The sequence below is a fragment of the Entelurus aequoreus genome, linkage group LG02 (assembly GCF_033978785.1).
Source record: "Entelurus aequoreus isolate RoL-2023_Sb linkage group LG02, RoL_Eaeq_v1.1, whole genome shotgun sequence".
NCBI lineage: Eukaryota > Metazoa > Chordata > Actinopteri > Syngnathiformes > Syngnathidae > Entelurus > Entelurus aequoreus.
The window spans coordinates 52,382,301-52,404,543 of NC_084732.1; the positions used below are offsets into that span (position 1 = coordinate 52,382,301).

Genomic DNA, 22,243 nt, shown 5'->3' on the forward strand with positions numbered 1-22,243 from the left:
AATAACACAGTTCCAGTTTGTTGAAGTGTACAAAGCACTTATTATTTTGTTGTTTCACTACTTGCTTATTGCCATGGCTTGAATAGCTTATCTTCTCATTCTCCCTCTGTGTGTTTGCATTAGATCTGCATTTTAGAACAGTCTGTATTACTCTATTTAACATTAACAAATAACAGCTATTTGGAAATATGTCCATCGATTCAGAATTGTTTACATTCCAATCGTGATGCAACAAAAATCGATAATTTTTCCCACCTCTGATGGAAACATACTGAGTTTAATTGGCAATATGTAATAAATATGCCAAAATTGATGATGAATATGTCATTGTTGGCATGTTATATGACTGATAGAGGAATGACAATCCATCCATCCAACATGTGTTATTGTTTACTCTGTAGAAGCATGAATTTGACAAAAAAAGCATTGTTATTTTTTTAAAGCTGAATTTTGGATATGTTGAACTGTGCAGGTGTACTTAGTGGTGTGTCTGCTCTTCTTAGACATGGTTATTATTATGGTCAGTTTTCAGAGACAGTAACTATATTTACATGCAGTAAATATAGTGGCCTAGTGGTTACCTACTCAGTGGCCTAGTGGTTAGAGTGTCCGCCCTGAGATCGGTAGGTTGTGAGTTCAAACCCCGGCCGAGTCATACCAAAGACTATAAAAATGGGACCCATTACCTCCCTGCTTGGCACTCAGCATCAAGGGTTGGAATTGGGGGTTAAATCACCAAAATGATTCCCGGGCGCGGCACCGCTGCTGCCCACTACTCCCCTCACCTCCCAGGGGGTGAACAAGGAGATGGGTCAAATGCAGAGGACACATTTCACCACACCTAGTGTGTGTGTGACAATCATTGGTACTTTAACTTTAACTTTTAACTTTAACTTTAACTTTAGTCGGATTTCTCAAATGGTTTCAGAGTTGGCGTTAACACACTTTTTGTGTCTTTTTACGCATTGAAATCAGAAAGGATATGCGCATTTTCAGAAGTCCGGACGCAGATTTTTTATTTTTTTTTTACCGACTCTGCCTTCTCCGTGTCAAAACAGTGTTTTGTTTATATTTGCCGGGGCAAATTTACGTGCCTGTGTTTTGCGTTTTTATAGATCGACATCAAAGTACTGAACTTTTTGGTACAATATCTTAAATTTTGATTCCCCAAAAGTTTTATCGATTACAAATACTGCATTTCCGGTATTAGGACTCCCGCGTGTTATTGTTTTCGTCCTGGCGAGCAATAAACCGAAGAAGCGAAGCAAATGGCTCACTTATGAATATGGAAAGATGTTTCGCACTCCATGTAAACGGGCTAAGAAAAAGAACACCTTTACGACCTGGTGCACTGATTTTCAAAGATCCAGCCTCACCAGGCACCAAGAAACTTCATGTTACACCTTTGCTGCTTGTCGGCTCCCAGACCGTGGTCGAGGATCGCAGGGGAAACTGTCATGTCTGTGATCATGTTTTTGTTTGGCCATGTGCTGTTTGGTTTTTGGTCACTTAGTTCCTGCTTTTTCACTCCCTTGTTTTGTTTCCATGGTTACCCATTAGTTTCACCTGTTGCTCATTTGGACACATGCACCTGTGCTAATCATGTCTGTAGTATTTAAGCTTGTAGTTGCCAGGCAGTCGGCCTGGCGACATTACCTCCGCGACCCATGCTACTCTTTGATATCATAGTCCATGCCACAGTTCTTGTCACAGTAAGTGCTTATATGTTTCATGTCCATAGTTTTGCCTTTGTGCTAGTTTTTGTTTCTTAGCCAAGTTTGTTCTCCGCTTTGAGCGTGCTTTTTGTTTGTTCTTTTGTTAGTGTTAAAATAAATCATGTCTTTACCTGCAAGCCATGTTCAGTCAAGTTTGTTTGCATTCCGGGAAAGCAATCCATGCAATAATTTGCGTCGCCATAGTCCTCGTCGTGACAGAATGTCGCCAGCAAAAAGTTATCCCGCAAACGATTAGCAATCGATGGAGGAAGTAAAGTGGGAGGCGTTAGGAGCCATGGCGGATCACGACTCGATGTGGAGTCCAAGCGGAAAATTTATCCCAATAAGCTCCGTGTGGCCCGACGACGTTGTTGCGTCGCCCCAGCGCCGGAAGCGCCGGCAAAAGCAAAAGCCGTCAGGAGAGGCTTCTCCGAGCCGGCATGACGCATCATTCTCACAAGCTCCTCCCCCTCCGGGCGGAAGCAAGCAACACACAGCCCGGCTTCGCGCTGATGACGTCACAGATCAAGGTTCTTTTTTTTCTCTGAATTATTTTTCTTTTGATCACCTGCCCCCAACAAAAGACTCTATTTCCATGATAAAACACTATCAGAACATGTTTTTGGAAATCAGATCCTATCAATCCAAGCCACCCAAGTTTCATGCTCCACCCCCCAAGACTCAAGCCCCGCCCACATCACGGAATTTGTCTTTTTTTCCTCCCACTCAACTTCGGGGGGGGGGATGAAGAAAGACATTTCAGACAATTTAGAGGGGAGGATTCTGCCCACCTCCTGACCTCTCTCCACCCACCCCTAAAGATGGTTCCAGACCACAAGGAGTGCGTCTGGTATCCCCTCTTTGAGGGGGGGGGGGGGCACAGCCTCCAGCCCGGCCGCCACCACCAGTTCTTTGCCATGCCAAGCCACAGCCTCCAGCCCGGCCGCCACCCCCAGTCTTTTGGCCGGCCAAGCCGCAACCTCCGGCCCGGCCACCACCACCAGTCTTTCGGCCTGCCAAGCTGCAACCCCCAGCTAGGCCACCTCCACCTGCTCCAAAGCTAGCACCAAGTCCAAGGCTAGCACCTGCAGCACCACGCCAAGCTCCAGTTCCTGCACCACACCAAGCTCCAGTTCCTGCACCACGCCAAGCTCCAGTCCCTGCACCACGCCAAGTACCAGTCCCTGCACCACGCCAAGTACCAGTCCCTGCACCACACCAAGTACCAGTCCCTGCACCACGCCGCCAAGCCTCAAGCCAGGACCCACGCCAAGACTCAAGCCAGGACCCACGCCAAGACCCACCAAGCCAAGACCCACCAAGCCAAGACCCACCACGCCAAGACCCACCACGCCAAGCTTCGTCTGCTGCCGAATCCACGCCAGACTCATCTTCTGCCGACCCCACGCCAGACTCGTCTGCTGCCGAACCCACGTCAGACTCGTATGCTGCCGAACCCACGCCAGACTCGTCTGCTGTCGAACCCACGCCAGACTCGTCAGCTGCCGAACGTCGACTTTCTCGTCGGCCACGGATGTGGCCGTTCCTGGGTCGCCCACCTCGTCAGGTGCAGCGGCGTTCTAAGCGTCGCCGCCACCTGGCTCTGCCCCGGTGGATACGGAGACACTTGGTCTGGCGACCCACCGCCAAGTCCCCCTCCCGCCCTCCTATGAGTCTTGATCATTGTTTTTTTTTTGGACATCTGGGATCTGTCCTTAAGGGGGGAACACTGTCATGTCTGTGATCATGTTTTTGTTTGGCCATGTGCTGTTTGGTTTTTGGTCACTTAGTTCCTGCTTTTTCACTCCTTTGTTTTGTTTCCATGGTTACCCATTAGTTTCACCTGTTGCTCATTTGGACACATGCACCTGTGCTAATCATGTCTGTAGTATTTAAGCTTGTAGTTGCCCAGGCAGTCGGCCTGGCGACATTACCTCCGCGACCCATGCTACTCTTTGATATCATAGTCCATGCCACAGTTCTTGTCACAGTAAGTGCTTATATGTTTCACGTCCATAGTTTTGCCTTTGTGCTAGTTTTTGTTTCTTAGCCAAGTTTGTTCTCCGCCTTGTGCGCGCTTTTTTTTTGTTCTTTTGTAAGTGTTGGAATAAATCATGTCTTTACCTGCAAGCCATGTCCAGTCAAGTTCGTTTGCATTCCAGGAAAGCAATCCATGCACTAATTTGCGTCGCCATAGTCCTCGTCGTGACAGAGACGTTCCCTCCAGGGCCGATATACTATCGGGAGTAACCTCTCCATTTTACCCGACTTTGGGTCCCTACAGTTCCGCTCTTTGGTCGGAATGACAAGGCCGTCGATTTGTTACAACTCTTTATTTATGTTTTCCACAAAGCCAACCGGACATCCACCATGCTTGTAACACTCCTGAACATGCTAGTGCTACCTCTCCTAACTTGCCCACTCACTTACACACGTCACTCACCCCACACACCGCCATTCTTAAAGGGGAACACACAGCTTATGGCCATCATGAAACCAGAGATTAAATGCTAGAGGCATTGAGTGCTACTCTATTAAATGACATTGAAACTAACTTGCAAAATTCTAAGTTTGTTGGCATTATTTGCCATGAAAGTGTAGATGTGGCGGTTTTTAAACGACTTATGATCGACATACAGGTGAGAATAATCAATTAAATTTGCCATATGCATGTATGCCCTGGCACACCATTATCATAATTTCCTGACCGAAGCTAAAAACTTTTTATACTGAAATAAATACACCTACAACTTATTAAATGAAAATATAGAAAAAAATACCGGCAGCGGTAAAGTTTAGATCCATGAAGGAAAGAAGAAAGGGAATTAATGTTTATAACTGAATACATTTACATATGCATACAAATTTGTTTTTTTTTTGTATTATTTTTTTAATGAATTAAGTAACGTTTATAACAACCTTTTTCCAAAACACAATATAGAATGTGAGATATAACAGGATAATGCATACATTTATCATTTGTTTTCAAAAAAGTCGGACCCCAAAAATTTACTGTGGGACCCCATTTTTATGACTTGATGGGTTCCCAGGGACCCCATTTTGAAAATTCCTAGCGCAACACTGTTTTTTTTTTTTTTGTATTTTCACACCAACATGTGAAGTCCCAGTGTCCATGCACACTCTACTGCGACTATAGGTCCTACGCCCAGTGCCTCCCGTACACTGGGGGGCACTTATTTCCTTTTAGCGCCGATAAATGTATTGGTTTTCCGGTTGACCTATGACGTCACACCAAAACAAAACATCTACGGCTTACAAGTCAACAGCGTAGTTTTTGTTGTGATGTCCACTGTAATAATGTCACATATTACAAATATCACATCTCCCATGGCTATGCTGATGTTAAATGGCAGAAAGCATTAAGAAATTATTTTAGATTGCAGCACGAATATGACACTACTGCCAAGAGGTGTTGTACCGGATGGAGGTCCGATAAAAGACGCTGTTTCAAAGAAACCAATAAATACAAATGACAGAAGTAATTCAAATTAAGTTTTGCTTTTATTTGATCAAAAAATAGTAGTTTGAAATGACATTGCATACGCTGCATCTTAGTCTTAGCCAAATTCAAATTTGTATAATGTTATTTTTAGACCAGATATAAATTTTACTTTTTATGGAATCATTTTCAAATAACTATATTAAGAGCTTCTTCTGGGAGGCAATACTTCTGCTTGAATACAATAATTCTATAAACAAAAATGCAGCATTGTATATTGCATGCAAATAAATAACAACATTGAGATTAATAAAGTGCAAATTTAAAAGTTCTGTCTTGAATAAAATACTCCTGTAAATAAAAATGTAGCATTGCATCATGCATGCAAATACATAAACCCCAATAAATCAATAAAGATACTAATAATCATTAAATAGCAAAAAAACAAAAACAATCACATCAATAAAGTACAACCATAAAACTTCTGTTTTGAATAAAATACTACTGTAAATATAAATGTGGTATTGTACATTGTATGCAAGTACATAATCAAGTAAAACATTTAGATGACTACATAGTTTTAGTAAGTGAATAAACGCAGGCTTTACCCTTAAATTTTCTGGGCTCCTTGTTAGTGTGTACTGATGTTAAAAGAGAACTACACTTGTTTTTGGAACTTTGCCTATCGTTCACAATCGTTCACAGACAAGAAGACAAAATGTTGGTTTTTTTCGGTCTCTAACATGTAAACATTGGCTCGTCCTACATGGTTAGCAATGCAGCTAATGGGAGCAGTTAATTCTACCTCTAAATCACTTAAAAAATACATTCAAAAACCACCAACAATACTTCATTTACATTTCGTAACCCGTATAATATCCAAGCTGTAGCGACATTGTTGTTGTAAGAGTGAACACTGAGGGACACTCTTTCTAGCGTAGTAACACATTGGCGTGCTTCGGTATTAGCCGTAAAAGCTAACTATGACAAGAGATGAGCTAGCTTCTACGTCTACATGAGTTTGTAATGCACAACACAATGCAATAAGACACCAATCTGTACTGACTGAAAAACATAAACAATCATATTACAGTATCTGTGAAGTATTAGCCCACATTAGCTAGCCAGACAGCGTATGTACTGTAGTTGTACTAACACGCATGTACACAGCTAAGCTAGCCAGACAACGCACGTACTGTAGTTGTACTAACAAGCATGGCGTGCTGCGTGTATCATGATCGATATTAAAGTGACTCACTCAATGGACAGATGTTCTTCTGGTCCAGTGTGTACACGGGAACGTTTCCTGTTGATTTTGGGTAAGCACGCCATTTATGTCAAAATAGCTTGGCTCCAAATCCCATATTCATAGCGTCAAAAACACTTTCACCTCAGTCTCCCGGCTTCCGTCTGCTCCAACGTCTCACTCTTTGTTTGTGCTGGGTTCTTTAAGCAGCAGTATATTTAGCTTCAAAAGTATAAGGTTGTGAATCCTCATTTGTCCAAAAATAGTCGTCTTCGTTGTCTGTTACAAAGTCTGCCATGATTAGAACACACACTCGTGTTTGATTCTGCAAGTAGGAACACACACGTTTTCAGAAGTCAGACGTGTGCTGCTGTGGAAACAAAAATGCGTGGAAGAAATCAGTCCTGAAAATTATTAAAATGATCAAAATATGGTAAATATTGAACATATTACATATTGTTATGAAAGTGCAATTTGTTATTCTCCTTATAGGTTGTCACGTGGCCACAATTGTTGCCGAAACCATCAGGTAAACATACAGGTCTGGATATAAGAATAATAATTTGCATAATTTTTTAAAGACCTATTTGGACCTCTTTGGATTACTGTTATGAACCTGTCTGTTACTACATTATATATAAATGTGCAGTGTGTATATAAAACGTTGATGGAGGGTTTTGAAGTTCTTTTACAGGGCTCTGAAGGCTACAACCGTGACTCCCATTAGCCCCATCTTTCAAGCGTTTTTTATCATCATTTAGATCGTAAAATGCTCTTGTCTCTCATAATGAATATTTACGATTCCCCAAAAAATGCATTTTCCCTTTAAAGATAAACACTTCATTGCATGGTTTTACTTAACGGTATCTGCTTCCGAGTTATATCTCGCGCATTGAGACTGGCGCATGGGCGATACGAAGTGTACCTTGCGGCATCCCACACCCACTCGAGAGATCTAATTTCCAATCACATAATCTAGGTATGTTAGTCTGTTTTCTCAAAAGCCAAACATGAGCAGATCAAGGTGTTTCTACGGGATGTAGGAGGCTTATTTAGAGACAAATTGTTTGAGAAATCAGACTAATTTAGTGCATGGAAACACTTTTTTATTTGATAAGTCTCTATGGACATATTCCTGAATGTTCACCCAAGCAAGTTCTCTCATTAATTACCCCATCAAGTGTTCGAGTACGTGTTTGAATGGCATTAGAAGCTTGTGCAGTTAACTAACTGCCCCCTGTGGAGAATCTGCATTATTCAGGATTAAAGTGCACCCCTCAGTGCACCACGTTGGTTTGTGTGCTCCCCACCATCCCCGAAATGCATTTTTGACACATTGAAGACCTTGAATGACACACCTGTCTTCTAGCATTTCCTTGGGAATAATAAGTGTGCAGTAATTGCTGGGAAGTGGAGAGCATTTTGAACACTACTTCCTGACCTCATGAGTGACACAAACTTTAGAAAGCTAAATTTAATTCCTCCCCAAATTCATTTTTAATGACTTAAAAGTGTTTGGGCTGTTCCGCTAAAGTAGATGCACCAGTAAGTGTGATTGTAACTAAAAAAATATTCTTATTTTGGCCAAGATTTTTAAATGGGCTGACTCACAAAGTGTTCACCTTATTGGTAGAAGACAGCTTCTTACAAAAATGGTGACGTTAAAGAAAGCTGAGATCAAGAGTAAATAAATACAACATGTCATTTGTAAGATGAACGGCTCGATTTTCTTGTTGCTGCGTTCTTCTATCTTTCAAAAGTTCTCCAGTAATTTATCTGTCGGGGTATGCATAATTGTTTTGCCTCCTTTTTTCCATTCATCATTCATCTTCATCCTTCATTCTCAGCTCGGTGTGCCATCGCTCATCTAATTCCGGACAGCTCACCTTGCTGAGCCATAATCTTCCTCTTCTAGTGTTGGAACAAGTCGCCTTCTGTAATAATTTGGAAACTGCCAGTTTCATGTCTTTAAAAAAAAGCCGCAATGAATTTAATTAGAAAGCTGTTGCATATCTCTGTGATACATGTATTTTAATTAACCCCATGTGAATAAATAAAAAATAGGAGGGGGCTGAAAAGTGTGGAAAAAACACGCTAATGAAGTTTTCCCATTAATTGGGATGTCGTTTGCAGCCAAACCTCATTTAGTCGTGAGCACCAGGAGCTAACAATGCCGCCTGTAAGCCTCAGAAAAAGGACCCAGGGCCTTCGTGCTGACTTCAAGTGTAAGAAATGCACCTCTGACGTGATGGAAATGACCGTGGGCTGGGAGAAAAGGCAGTCCTGTTCCAGGCTGCTCTGCTGAGACTCCCCATGCCGGGCTTGAAGCCGGGCCAGTGTTATTGCAGCCCTAATGCGGCTGACTCATTTGGAGCGGATCAGGAGTAATTATGGTCGGAAAAGTGGCTGCAGACAGTGGGGGTCAGGACACTTGTAACATGTGAAAAGAGCAATTATTCCAGGAGACAAAACCTTTCCTTATCCTAGGCAGTGCCAGGGTCAATGCGAGGGACGGCTGGGCTCCGTTTCACCGGGGCTTATTAGCCACAGCAAGCTGCAAAGTTTGAGAGAGTGCATCTTGTTAATGAACAGTCCCCTCCTCATCCGCACAAGCCTGTCTGCTCACTCCCACTTACTGTGGGTGTTAATTATGTTGTAATCATAGCATGCATACAGTCCCAGAAATCACCTCACAGACCCCAGCATTCATGCAGCACCATCTGGAAGTGAAGCCCGTCGTACAGTAACATAGAGGGCTCTCACAGGGTAGCGTTAGAAAAAAACAGGCTAAGTATGAAATGTAATATTGACTTGGGCTCCGTAAGAAACTGCCTAATTTAATAGTGCGTGATTGCCTCCGTGTGTTCACGCGTTTCTGTTCTTTGACTCCATCCAACAGGAACATGGATCATGCGGTGAATCAGTGTGCTTTATTTGACTTATCATTGCAAAACGCACTCATCAGGCCGCTTTCAACTGCCATGTGTTTTGCAGCCCATATTATTAACAGATGTCTTGTATTTTTGTCTTGGCAGTCGAGAAACGTGGCCATGGGCTCAATTACAGCAATGACAGAAGCTGAATGAAAGGGGCTGATTCATGAACACAATAGCAAGACATCTGCATGAGCTCCCTATTAACGCTGCTATAACAGACACCCGGGCCAATGGATGAATTTTATCTTCAACTGCAAGGACAAAACACTGGAAAAATAGCCCTGGCTCCTTCTAAATTGGCACTATGATTTTGTAATGTGTTAACTATTTATTATCTCTTGCCATCCACAACAAAGTGGGTGGTGGTTGAGTAATATCAAGCTGTAGTCGGCCATCAATGTGTGGTTGACATCTTATTTAGGAGTATGTTGAGGTGAGAGATGTTCAAGATAATGATGACAAATGCACTTTATTTCGGCTGCATGCACCCACTTTGTAACCTATAGCATGTAATTTCCCCCAGCATCTCCATGCGCGTGGCTCATATTTACTGCAGCTGCGGCGAGGAATTATCGGGGGCCCCTGGGAGAAAGCCCACCCGGGGGCCGGCTTCCACCTCCTCCTTGAAAGACCACCACCCTCCCCATGTGTCAGGAAGGCTGCGTGATTCTCATCAGGATCTTTTAACTCCCTGTGAACTGGCAGAGGGCGCATCACATTGTGGCTTTTAATTGATCAAAAAGGGCCTTTAACAAAACATACAATCAGAGGCAACTGTCCCCCGTGCCATTAGGGCTGAGTGACGTAAAGAGCAGATGTTCCACTGGGATCAAGTGTATGAGGATAGTGAGTCTCTGCATCCATTTCCTTTCAATTGTACTTTGTGCACAATGAGGCGTGAAAAAAGAGAGGGAGCCACAAATGATTAATTAGTTCATCATGCAAAAAAAGCCAATTAACAGTAAAATTATTCAGCAATTACCATGCCAATTTACTTATCAGGTTGGTCATCATTAAGATGCTATTTATTTGCATATTTCGGCATATCTAATGTTGCTTTGTCTCATGAGTAGAATATCCTACAACAAAAGTAATGCACTGCAATTAATTAAAAAAAAAAAGTCCCCTTTCATGCAAAATTTACTTTTAATGACAGTAAAATGTGTCCCTTAAACCATTTTATTACCACCAAACACTTGTTCGCTCCACTCTTAAGAGAAGAGCCGCTCAGTCGGTTTTCAAGTTCAAGGTTTTCAAGATGTCGTGAAGGAAACACTTTCCTCATTGATATGATCCACCAGTAAACGCCAGTACCTAGATGAGCCACCACTTCATGGAAGAAAAGGCTTCACTGCACGTCTTTAAATTCAGCCTTGAGCTCCCCCAACTATCTGTCATTAAACTACAGATGATTCTGTTAATTTGATCGTTTTGCACATAAGCTAACCTAGCATGATTTTGCTGTTAAAATGTGAGTGAATTTTTAGCACTGTATTTCACATAACTTGGCTAGTGTTGCTAATGTTTTTGTCCTCCTTTCTCACTCCTGACCGACATTTCACAGAAAAATTCTCTTTATGAATTGTTTGCTCCTGAAAATAAATCTGTCAGTAATTTGCCATTAAATCAATTTGTTTCTGAATAATCGCTAGGTAACTAGCTGTACTTTATACGCCCCTTTGCCATTGCCAGACTCGATATGCTGCTCCCTCTTGGTGTGACATCATCTACAGAACTGGAACCCAATTCCCCGCATAGACAGTGTGGATAAAGGCGTTTAAAATTTGTATTTTGATCACTTAATTGCATGTTTTTGTCGCCCGTGTCCATGATTACTTCAAAACTATGGAAGTAGAATTGTCTTATATCAACTTATATATATCAATATGATATGAATACCTATGCATATATTAATAAATATACAAATCCGATATACAAATAAATAAATAATTTGTCTAAATAAACGCGTATTTGTAAATATATTTTTTGAGATTTGAAAATATATACAAATAAAATGTATGAATATAAAAATGTGACAAACAAATAAATCAAGAAGAATTTGTATAAATAAACGTGTATTTGTAAATATATTTTTGAGATTTGAATATAAATATGCTTGATTTTGTATTTGTATTTGTATTGAATTTGCATATGTGGATCGCTTTTTTGCTTTTGTGTCGATGAGATATTTCTACCACAAACCAGATGCACAAATAAATGTGACCTACACACTCCCTTGAACAACCAGCAGAGGGCACTGCAGCCAGAGCGGTCTGGGTCACAGAGCATTGCTAGCTGCTTATTGTATTGTATCAATGCCATTTAATGACCTTGTCCCAATGTAGATACTAATCTCTTATCTACACTACCGTTCAAAAGTTTGGGGTGACATTAAAATGTCCTTATTTTTCAATGAAGATAACTTTAAACTAGTCTTAACTTTAAAGAAGTACACTCTATACATTGCTAATGTGGTAAATGACTATTCTAGCTGCAAATGTCTGGTTTTTGGTGCAATATCTACATAGGTGTATACAGGCCCATTTCCAGCAACTATCACTCCAGTGTTCTAATGGTACAATGTGTTTGCTCATTGGCTCAGAAGGCTAATTGATGATTAGAAAACCCTTGTGCAATCATGTTCACACATCTGAAAGCAGTTTAGCTCGTTACAGAAGCTACAAAACTGACCTTCCTTTGAGCAGATTGAGTTTCTGGAGCATCACATTTGTGGGGTCAATTAAACGCTCAAAATGGCCAGAAAAAGAGAACTTTCATCTGAAACGCGACAGTCTATTCTTGTTCTTAGAAATGAAGGCTATTCCACAAAATTGTTTGGGTGACCCCAAACTTTTGAACGATAGTGTATGTGTGGCTCTGGCTGCAGTGCCCTCTGCTGGTTGTTCAGGGGAGTGTGTAAGTCACATTTGTTTGTGCATCTGGTTTGTGGTAGAAATGTCTCATCGACACAAAAGCAAAAAAGCGATCCACACATGCAAATTCAATACAAATACAAATACAAAATCAAGCATATTTATATCCAAATCTCAAAAATATATTTACAAATACACGTTGATTCATACAAATTCTTGATTTATGTTGTATGTCACATTTTTATATTTATACATTGTATTTGTATATATTTTCAAATCTCAAAAATATATTTACAACTATGCGTTTATTTATACAAATTATTTATTTATTTGTATATCACATTTGTATTTGTATATTTATTAATATATGCATATGCATTAATATCATATTGATATATATACTGTAAGTTGATGTGAGACAATTCTACTTCCATACAAAACTGATAAGGTTAACACAAAAGAAAATGGTCATTACCAGACTTCCCTGCTCTTTCATAGACACCATAGCCTGTTTCCTCATGCTCTTTCAGCCTTTTCTCAAGCAACTTGAGGAAAACATCAGTAGAAGAGGACGCAAAATAGCATACAAGCGGCTTATCTTCCTTTTCTCTCCTTTTTCAGTGCCCTTTCTCCCTTTTTCCGCAGGTTCTGGCTCAGTCAGTCTTTCTCCCCTCCAGTGTGCTCCTATTTTTCAGGATCACATTTGGTTTGAGTATTCAACATTTTTTCCAGTCAAACTCCGACTAAATTCCTGCTTTTTTGAAGTCAAAATAATTCAAATTGTCGCAGCAAATTACAGTCATCTCGCTTGGTCTGTCCTATTTTGCATGAGAGATCCATACTTTCCTCATATTCCCATCATTTCTAAAAATCTGCAGACTGATCCTTTCTTTAGTTGCATTGCTACAAGCTGCAACAATGCACCTGACAGCCATATTTGGTAATTTCTTCAAATATCGTTATTCGGAATGATGCTACCTAAACACATACTATGCATGATGAAATTGCCTCCAGTCCTTTGTAGGTGATGTCAGCCGGCTTATGCAGGCACATCCACATATTTGAGCTTAATGTGGGTGATCCAAAATGTGCTGAAACGCACTGTATATTTTGGGAATCATTTTATTTTTTGACATACTTTTTAGGTCCAGAACTATGAAATAAGTGCCAATGTTTTTAGAATTATAGGGGTCATTTAATGTTACAATATTGTTTGTGATATATGGCATATATATATTAGACAAGTTTAGAAAGGATAACGTGAGCAATAGCATGGAGCCACAGACATCTTATTAGCATTAAAGTACAGACACAAAATGGTGTGTTCCCAGTTGGGCATACTAAAAGCCCATCTAAACCATTCATTCTAGCATTAAGACTACGTTTTGGACAATACACTGTTGTGGGACCTCTAACACATACTAGAAAAATAATGCAAAACCTGACTTTAAAAAAAAGGTGTTTTCATCACTTATTTTTATAAAAATAATTTGCTGTAACTACAATTGCTTTGACATTATGGGCGAAGTTGTGTACTTGCTAGCTGATTTGCAGAGGTGTGGACTCGAGTCACATGACTTGGACTCGAGTCAGACTCGAGTCATGAATTTGATGACTTTAGACTCGACTTGACAAAATGTAAAGAGACTTGCAACTCGACTTAGACTTTAACATCAATGACTTGTGACTTCACTTGGACTTGAGCCTTTTGACTTGACATGACTTGCTACTTTCCCCAAAACCTAAAGCTTAAAAAGTTATTTGGGAGCGCTCCGTAGCTTTCATTTTCTACGTGTCTGTCTATCAGCGTGTTGTTCCTGTCAGCTGGTGTGCTCTCAGTACAACAGCCAATCAAATAAGATCTACATTGTTTTCATCACACAGCATTCAGCCAATCAAATTGCAGGACAACCAATGAACAAGAGTTGTCAAACAACGCGCCAGTGAGAAAGATTTATACCAAAGTTGGTTTCGTTCGGGTATAAAAACTACGACTTGGTCAACAAAAAACGAATTGCCGTATGCAAATCACGCAGTTCGAATATTACAGACGGAGACGCAACAACTTCCAACTTCGTTCGACATTTGAAGTTGCACAAAGAAGGGTAAGTTTTGAATGTAAGATAACGTTTATTGGCTAAGTAACATGACTTTTATTTGCTGTGTAGTTAAATCAGTGAGGCTGTAAACTCACTGCTAACGTTATAACCATAGACATCTTATAAGTAGACGCAGCATCGAGGGCTACTGCCTACTGGCGCAGACGAGACGCGGGGCCTCCATCTTGGAGTGGTGATCCGCTCCACTCAGTGCAATTCATTTGGCAGGAGCAATGAACTGTCAGCGCATTTAATTCATTTTACCTCACTGAATACCACTCATTTTCACGCACTTTTTTGTCATACGTGTAGCTATGATAAAGGACACATGTTTTATTATTCATAGTTTGCTTAACAGTAATAGAATATTCTTATACGCTATAAGTGACCAGACGTCCAAGATCAAAACTGGGAATATAAGCCCAGAGAAGGGGGAAAAAAACGGTCAGCTATTTTTAAGTTGAAGAAACAATATGATTAGATTATATATACATGCGTATATCCTACATAAACAAGGTATGAATACATTAGATATCTATATATCTTATAGACCGAATCTCTGTTGCTGCAGCAGCAGAGAGTTTATTCTGTCTTGACACTTTGTATTGATATTTTGTATTACATTCTTCCCTTAAATGATCATGTTTACAGTCATTGTTATATATGTATTTTTTAGGTATGTCGCTTTGGATAAAAGCGTCTGCCAAATACTTAAACATAAACATATATAAACACCTGAAAGTCTTTATATCAGCTAAAACCACCAATCTGTTTCACTGGATTCAGAATGAAACCAAATGCTGTCTTACCAACAATGTTAGTATTTGAATATTGTTAAATAAATGATAAATGGGTTGTACTTGTATAGCGCTTTTCTACCTTCAAGGTACTCAAAGCGCTTTGACAGTATTTCCACATTTACCCATTCACACACACATTCACACACTGATGGCAGGAGCTGCCATCCAAGGCGCTAACCAGCAGCCATCAGAGGCAAAGGGTGAAGTGTCTTGCCCAAGGACACAACGGACGTGACTAGGAAGGTAGAAGGTGGGAATTGAACCCCAGTAACCAGCAACACTCCGATTGCTGGCCCAGCCACTCTACCAACTTTGCCACGCCGTCCTTGAAGACTTATTCCTGGTTACAATTATACTGTTAAGAAAGTATTGTCTCATATTTTGCCTAAAATTACAAAGCATCATAATCAGTGGCGGCTGGTGAATTTTGTTTTAGGTGGGGCTGAAAGTTTGTAAATCAAACCCCTGTAGGGGCGTCATCCTCCCCCAGAAGATTTATTTGTGATTTTTACATACATATATTGAAGATCTTTGCTCCTTCTCAACTCTGTGGTAATGTTATTTTCATAAAATACAACCAATAGTACATTAATGTTAAATCTTACTGGTGAAAAGTAATCCCCCGGTTCCTATTTTCAACAGTCCGCTCATTTTGAGCAGGAAAACGCTGAACACCATCTTTGTTTTCTACCTGTAAACTGTCAGTTTAGGCTGCTCGCCGGCTCCTCATCACCACTTCAAGATGCAAATTGCTCGCGTCACAGCAACCAATACTGCGTCTACTTATAAGATGTCTATGGTTATAACGTCATTACAAACACGGCAATCTGTTGCGTCCACTGCAGTTTGCTGCCTTATTCAAACTTTTTATCAAGTGATTTTTTTAAGCAGGGTTGCATGAGGTACCTATACATAACGTAACGTTAGTCAATGTATCACACACAGTAACATAACGTTAGACGGCGGTCAGCAGCACCGTGTATTTTAGCCACCTACAAAAAGACAAACATAGTCAAATAAAGGTCAGTTCAAATGTATACTATATTAAGAATATGTGTACATATTGCATAGGGCCCTGACATCTAAAAAGTACAACTCTGTTCATTGTTATGTTCATGTATTTGTTATGTTTTTCATGTGTACGCACACATAAACACACATACAGTATGAGATGAGATCAATGAGATGAGGTAAGAACAGAATAGAAACTGCTGTGGAACTAGTTACAATGCAATATGCCATGGAAATACAATGTTAACACTTTTGTACAAATAAGTACAATTGCACTTGTTTTTTCAAATGTGTTTATTCTGTAAAGGAATGAGTTAAATGTTTAAAATTGTTTAAACTATTAAAATGACTGGTTAATAGTGCTATTATGAATTGCAATGTCAGCACTATTTTTTTTCCTGCTATTTCAAATGCACTTGTTTTAATAAATAAATACAGCGGTTTAAAAGCATACACAATCTGTGTAAAAATATTAGTCTGTGGTTAAAAGGACTTGAAAGGACTCGAAACTCAAAATGCAGGACTTGGGACTTGACTTGAGACTTTCCAGTCTTGACTTTGGACTTGACTCGGGACTTGCCTGTCTTGACTCGGGACTTGACTCGAGACTTGAGGGCAAAGACTTGAGACTTACGTGTGACTTGCAAAGCAATGACTTGGTCCCACCTCTGCTGATTTGTACACAATTCCTGCAAGAATATTTTAGGGAGCATATGTCATTGCAAAAGTGCAATGTGCATTGCCGATTGGAAGTTTTAAAAAAAATGCCTTGAGCACCCTTAGGTTAATGCAGTTCTTGCCATGCCTGTGTGATCATTTTACATCTGCACTTTCTGACTTTTGCATGAGTGCGTCCATGAAGCGTATTTTCCGTTAAATCCTTTAATATATCAAAAAATGTACTGTGATTCAGTGATAGCTGTAAAGTCTAAAAAGGGTAACACAGAAAATCGGATGCTATCGACGTAATGGAAAAATACATGCTCTGACAGACTGCTTGGGCAAAGAAAAAGTTACAGTACATATTGTTAAAAGATACAATCTTAAAGGAAGTGGATGGATCGGAGAAGAGAGCGTTGACAGGCCTTTGCACACGCCACTAATGGCATTTTAATTCCTTTTTAGGATGGATAAGTTGTCTCTCTCTCGCTCTACTTGAATGGGAAAATGTATGTTTGAGAATTAAAAGTGATGCTTTTTTTTCTGAAGGTCATTTATATGTACTTGTTACCTGTACTTGTTGTCTGGTTTCTACACATGGAAGAGGACAACAATGGAACTTTCTTCTTTGCAGCTACTTTTGTCAAACCTGTGTTAGCGGCCACAAATATATTTACCCTGCAGGGAAAAGTATTATTATACACCTTGTCTACAGCGACCACTTATTTAACACGACCACTTATTTTGCAACCCGGAGTAGTTTTTATTTTTGAGGGTAGTGATGATGCAATGCAACATTCACACACTGAGCTCATTCTATTCATGGTCAGAGCTGCCCATGGGCAAATGGACCCTAAACAGAATTGTTCGTGGCGAACTTCTAAAAAATAGACTGTTTTCAGGCTTAAAGGAGGATCTGCACTTTTTTGGAATCGTTCACAAGCGCTTTTTGTGTCGTTCTGGCCAGTTCCACGTCTTAAATAGCTGTCAAAGTGTCTCAACTTATCGGATTATGTCCTCAGCCATTTACCTTTCAGGTGAGATGCATGATTTATGATCTACACTAAACTTCCAAGGAGCAGGGAAGCAAGGAAACAGCTGACCACTCGATGATGTAAACATAGGCACACACAGAAGTGATCATGGTGCCGCTATAAATAGTTTGTCTGCGTTAGCCCCTTTAACAATATCACTAATGTTTGGTTAATATTTAAGTCAGGAAATGTAATTGAAGTATTTTTAGCGCTTTTTGAATGGTGGAATAGTGGAGCTCCCATTGACTCCGACTTTTATTTACGTCTATTTATTTTTTGAATGCATTAAAAAATCCATCCGTCGCCATGTGTTTCATAATGATTGTTAGCAATAGGCAAAATGCCCCCCAAAAAAGCAGTTTGCCGTTTAACGTTATGTTGAATTTCTTACACAATTCTTAGAAGTTCATGTTGGCTTAATTGTTGTACAGAAATGTGGCAGGTGAAAGACGAAATGAACGAGCAACTGGGCGCAGAATTTAAAGTCAGAGTTAGTGTTTTCCTTTGATGAGCTGAGCAGGGCTTTAACAAGGAGGCAGCCTGCAGTCATTCCAAGATAGGTTAATCTTTGGAAGGGTTGGTCTTTTCAAGTAGGATGTAAAACAGCACGCGTGATATGTTTAGGAGAGTGCGGTGGTCTCGACCAATTAGGAGTAGTTCTCCAGAGGTGGAAGAACGACCTTTTTGTGTAATTAGATACCTTATTTAAAGCAAAGATTTTGAATGAAATTCCTAATTAGGTGTCATGAAAGGCAAATTAAAGAGTTTTGTGATCCTCGAGGGACAAATGTTTTCTTTTTCAAAAAACTCTGAGGCATGCTCGTGTACACACACACACGCACACACACACACACACACACACACACACACACACACACACACACACACACACACACACACACACACACACACACACACACACACACACACAACCACACACAGTCATTTTCTCTCTCCTCATTATGACTGCTCTGTAGTTCTGTGGAAGCCTGTCAGGAGCGAACAGTTGGCATACCTGCAGAGAGCTACCCTAACAAGCCATGAAATGCAGGTAGAAGACTCTGCCCTTACTCACTGTGGCTTGAATCTGAAGCTTTTTTAGTTCATTTACACCAAACATTGGTATTTATAGCAAGTTTTTCTGATCCTAATGTAGCAACTTCAAGGGGTTTGTTTCGGGCAGGGTGTGATGGAAGGAAGGCCGGACTCTAATTGATGATTCCAACTGCAGAACTAGACCAATTAGCTTTTACTTTTCACATATAATATAGAAATAAGACATCTCCAAACCACCAGAGCACATACCGACATATAAAGCCTTGAGAATAATAACATTATTCTATCTATTCCACCTCTAATACAGATCCATCCATGTTCTGTTCTGTTTGTCCTTATTAGGGTTATCGGTATGCCGGAGCCTTTTCTAGATCAGTGTTTACTAACCATGGGGCCCCGAGCACCCCCTAGAGGGCCGCCAAAACATATCTGTTGCTCAGTTGTGGTTCGTATGGGCCGCTGCAGTACTCAGTTGTTATTCCAGTGTGAACTGCATTACAGTAGTCCTGATGTGATGAGATAAGTGCGCTTGACCTGTTCAAATTGTTTAAAATAAATAACAGATTTGATCTTTGATAAAAGCCGAAAAAACTTGATTGAACAATTCCGTTGATCTGTTTAACTTAAAATTATGAACTTAAAATTATTGTCTATAATGACGCCAAAGCTGGTATCTGTGGCACGTACAGAGTTTCTCAGAAAGTCCAAATCCAGCAGAGGGTCACTGTTGTCTTCAGTTTTCCCTTCTTCAAGCTTTGAAAAATTCTGAGCAAACCAGCCCCTTGACGTCTTTTAGGCACTTGAGTCGGGATATCAGGGGGGTACAGCCATTGTTAGAGATTGGCAAAGCATGAAATGATAGTTGGTGCCATGCCTTTTGAATGTTGTACCAAGTGGGATGATATAAAAGACAAACAGGATGGGCTCAAGAATTGATCCTTGGGGGACTCCACAATCAAGGTTGAGATCAGCCAATACCGATACCGATCACATCTATTAACTGTAAAGTGTTAAATGTATTTTTGGTGAGTGCTATTGTCAGTTAAACAATATCAACATAATATTTGATGTGAAGTGAAGTGAATTATATTTATATAGCGCTTTTCTCTAGTGACTCAAAGCGCTTTACATAGTGAAAACCCAATATCTAAGTTACATTTAAACCAGTGTGGGTGGCACTGAGAGCAGGTGGGTAAAGTGTCTTGCCCAAGGACACAACGGCAGTGACTAGGATGGCGGAAGCGGGAATCGAACCTGCAACCCTCAGGTTGATGGCACGGCCACTCTACCAACCGAGCTATACCGGCTTGTCCAGGGTGTACACCGCCTTCCGCCCGAATGAAGCTGAGATAGGTTCCAGCACCCCCCGCGACCCCGAAAGGGACAAGCGGTAGAAAACGGATGGATGGTTATTTAAACTGGTTCCTTATTTTCTTTTATTGCACACAATTGTTTGAGCATAACAAAGTCAATGGTACACAATCACTAATCAAAAGCCTAAACTACAATCTACTACTCATTTAAATCATTTGATTTTACCCTCAAAGCCCGCTTGTGTCCAGGGAATTATTCCCTGAGCTTGTAAACATTCACAAAAAAAAAGTAAAAATATTTTGAAAAAAAAAAATATCGTCATGATCACTCTAATATCGATAATATAATGATACTACCCTTGGTATCAAACCGCTCTCTTGTGTCTGTGACAATTCTGACGCACCAATACTTGTTGTTGTATTATCCTCTCTCTAGACTATAATTAATCTATTTGTGAATTTACTTTTAATAGCTGCTTATTTTATGCTATAGCACAATTCCATCTTGATTCGTTAAAGTTTACCAAGCACTTATTTTTGTGTTGTGTAAAGGTAGTTAATGTCTGTGTTTTTCTGGACCTGGATGCATAGGCCAAAGGCAGAGTGCAGGTAAAAAAAAAACATTATATTAAGGAAAACAACAAAAAGAGTGCATAGCATCGGGAATGCTATGCAGCAGGTTGAGGTACAGGGCAAAACAATGCCTACAAACAAAAACAAAGCCTCCTCAGTAGTACGGGGCTGGCTTAAGAGGCATCCTGATTAGCAACCAGGGACAGCTGTGTCCTGATTGCCAATCAAAGACAGGTGAGGGAGCAAGCGCTCAGATTAGAGGAGTGGTGGCAAATGTTGGTGAACAGGAAGTGAAAAGAACAATAAGAGCGCTGGACAGGAAATATAGCAAAGTGAAAGAAATGATTAATAACTGACATGAAAGATCATGTCAAAGCTAGCTTAGCGGTTAGCGTAGCTATTCGCATGCCTTCTCCTGACTTGCTCAGTGTGTAACATAGCCTCGTCCATCAGTGATAATATTACTAAAAAATCCAGTTTATCTGTAATAATGGAAGTGATTATTAGTAACACAGTATGGAGACACATAAGCTGTGTCTCAATTCGGGGGCTGCATCCTTCCAAGGATCCGCCCATGGAGTCGACAAAGTGTGGGTCCTGGCGAGAGTCCTCCAGCAGCGGCTGGAGTGATATTAATTGGGACGATCTAGCCTACGGGACACTTCCTGGTTACATCAGTGGTCCCCGCCCTTACATTTACGTCACGTATCTGCTGCTCAGTCGCGCAAGGTTTACTAATGACACATTTAAGAGAAGAATGTCGAATGTTTTTTTTTGTGTTCTCTTGGTCCTTTACCTTAATCCAGAGGAAGTGGCTAAGAGTTCCCGGCACAGACGGCGTCTGCTTTCCCTGATCATGGGAGATGGTTGTCATGGAGATGTGTCACATGTTGACAAACGTTCTAAAGCTGTCATTCCTAATTATTGGTTAATGATGGATTCATTTTTATACTTATTGGAGTGGGACACGTACCTTTAAAAACATGCCGACAATCCATAATATGTCTCAGAAAGAGTCCTCACGGTCTATCCCTACAGGAACACCACACAATCTCTTATTTAGCAGTTACTTTATTAATATTCGATTCACAATTGATGTCCTTTTCTAATCGTGTCACATTGCTTGCATTATAGCAAGTAACAGTAAATATTGGAATAGTATTATATTACTATTATCATATAATTATTTGCAATGAAGGCAGAGGAAATTAATCACAATTGATGTCCTTTTCTAATCGTGTCACATTGCTTGCATTATAGCAAGTAACAGTAAATATTGGAATAGTATTATATTACTATTATCATATAATTATTTGCAATGAAGGCAGAGGAAATTAATCACAACTACAGTTTCAGCACATGAGTTTATTAATTTATATAGGTTATAAAAATACTTAGTTTTTAAATGATTATCCAAACTGGTAGAAACGTGTTTGTGTCATTTCTTTGTGCTCTGTTGTTGTCCAA

The 22,243-nt window shown here is 40.2% G+C and overlaps 1 protein-coding gene across 2 annotated transcripts in view; it reads left to right on the forward strand.

Annotated features, from left to right (window-relative positions):
* The window catches only part of lmo1 (LIM domain only 1), a 76,476-nt gene that overhangs the window by 13,012 nt on the left and 41,221 nt on the right, over window positions 1-22,243 (forward strand). The gene's annotated exons all lie outside the window — the stretch shown is intronic.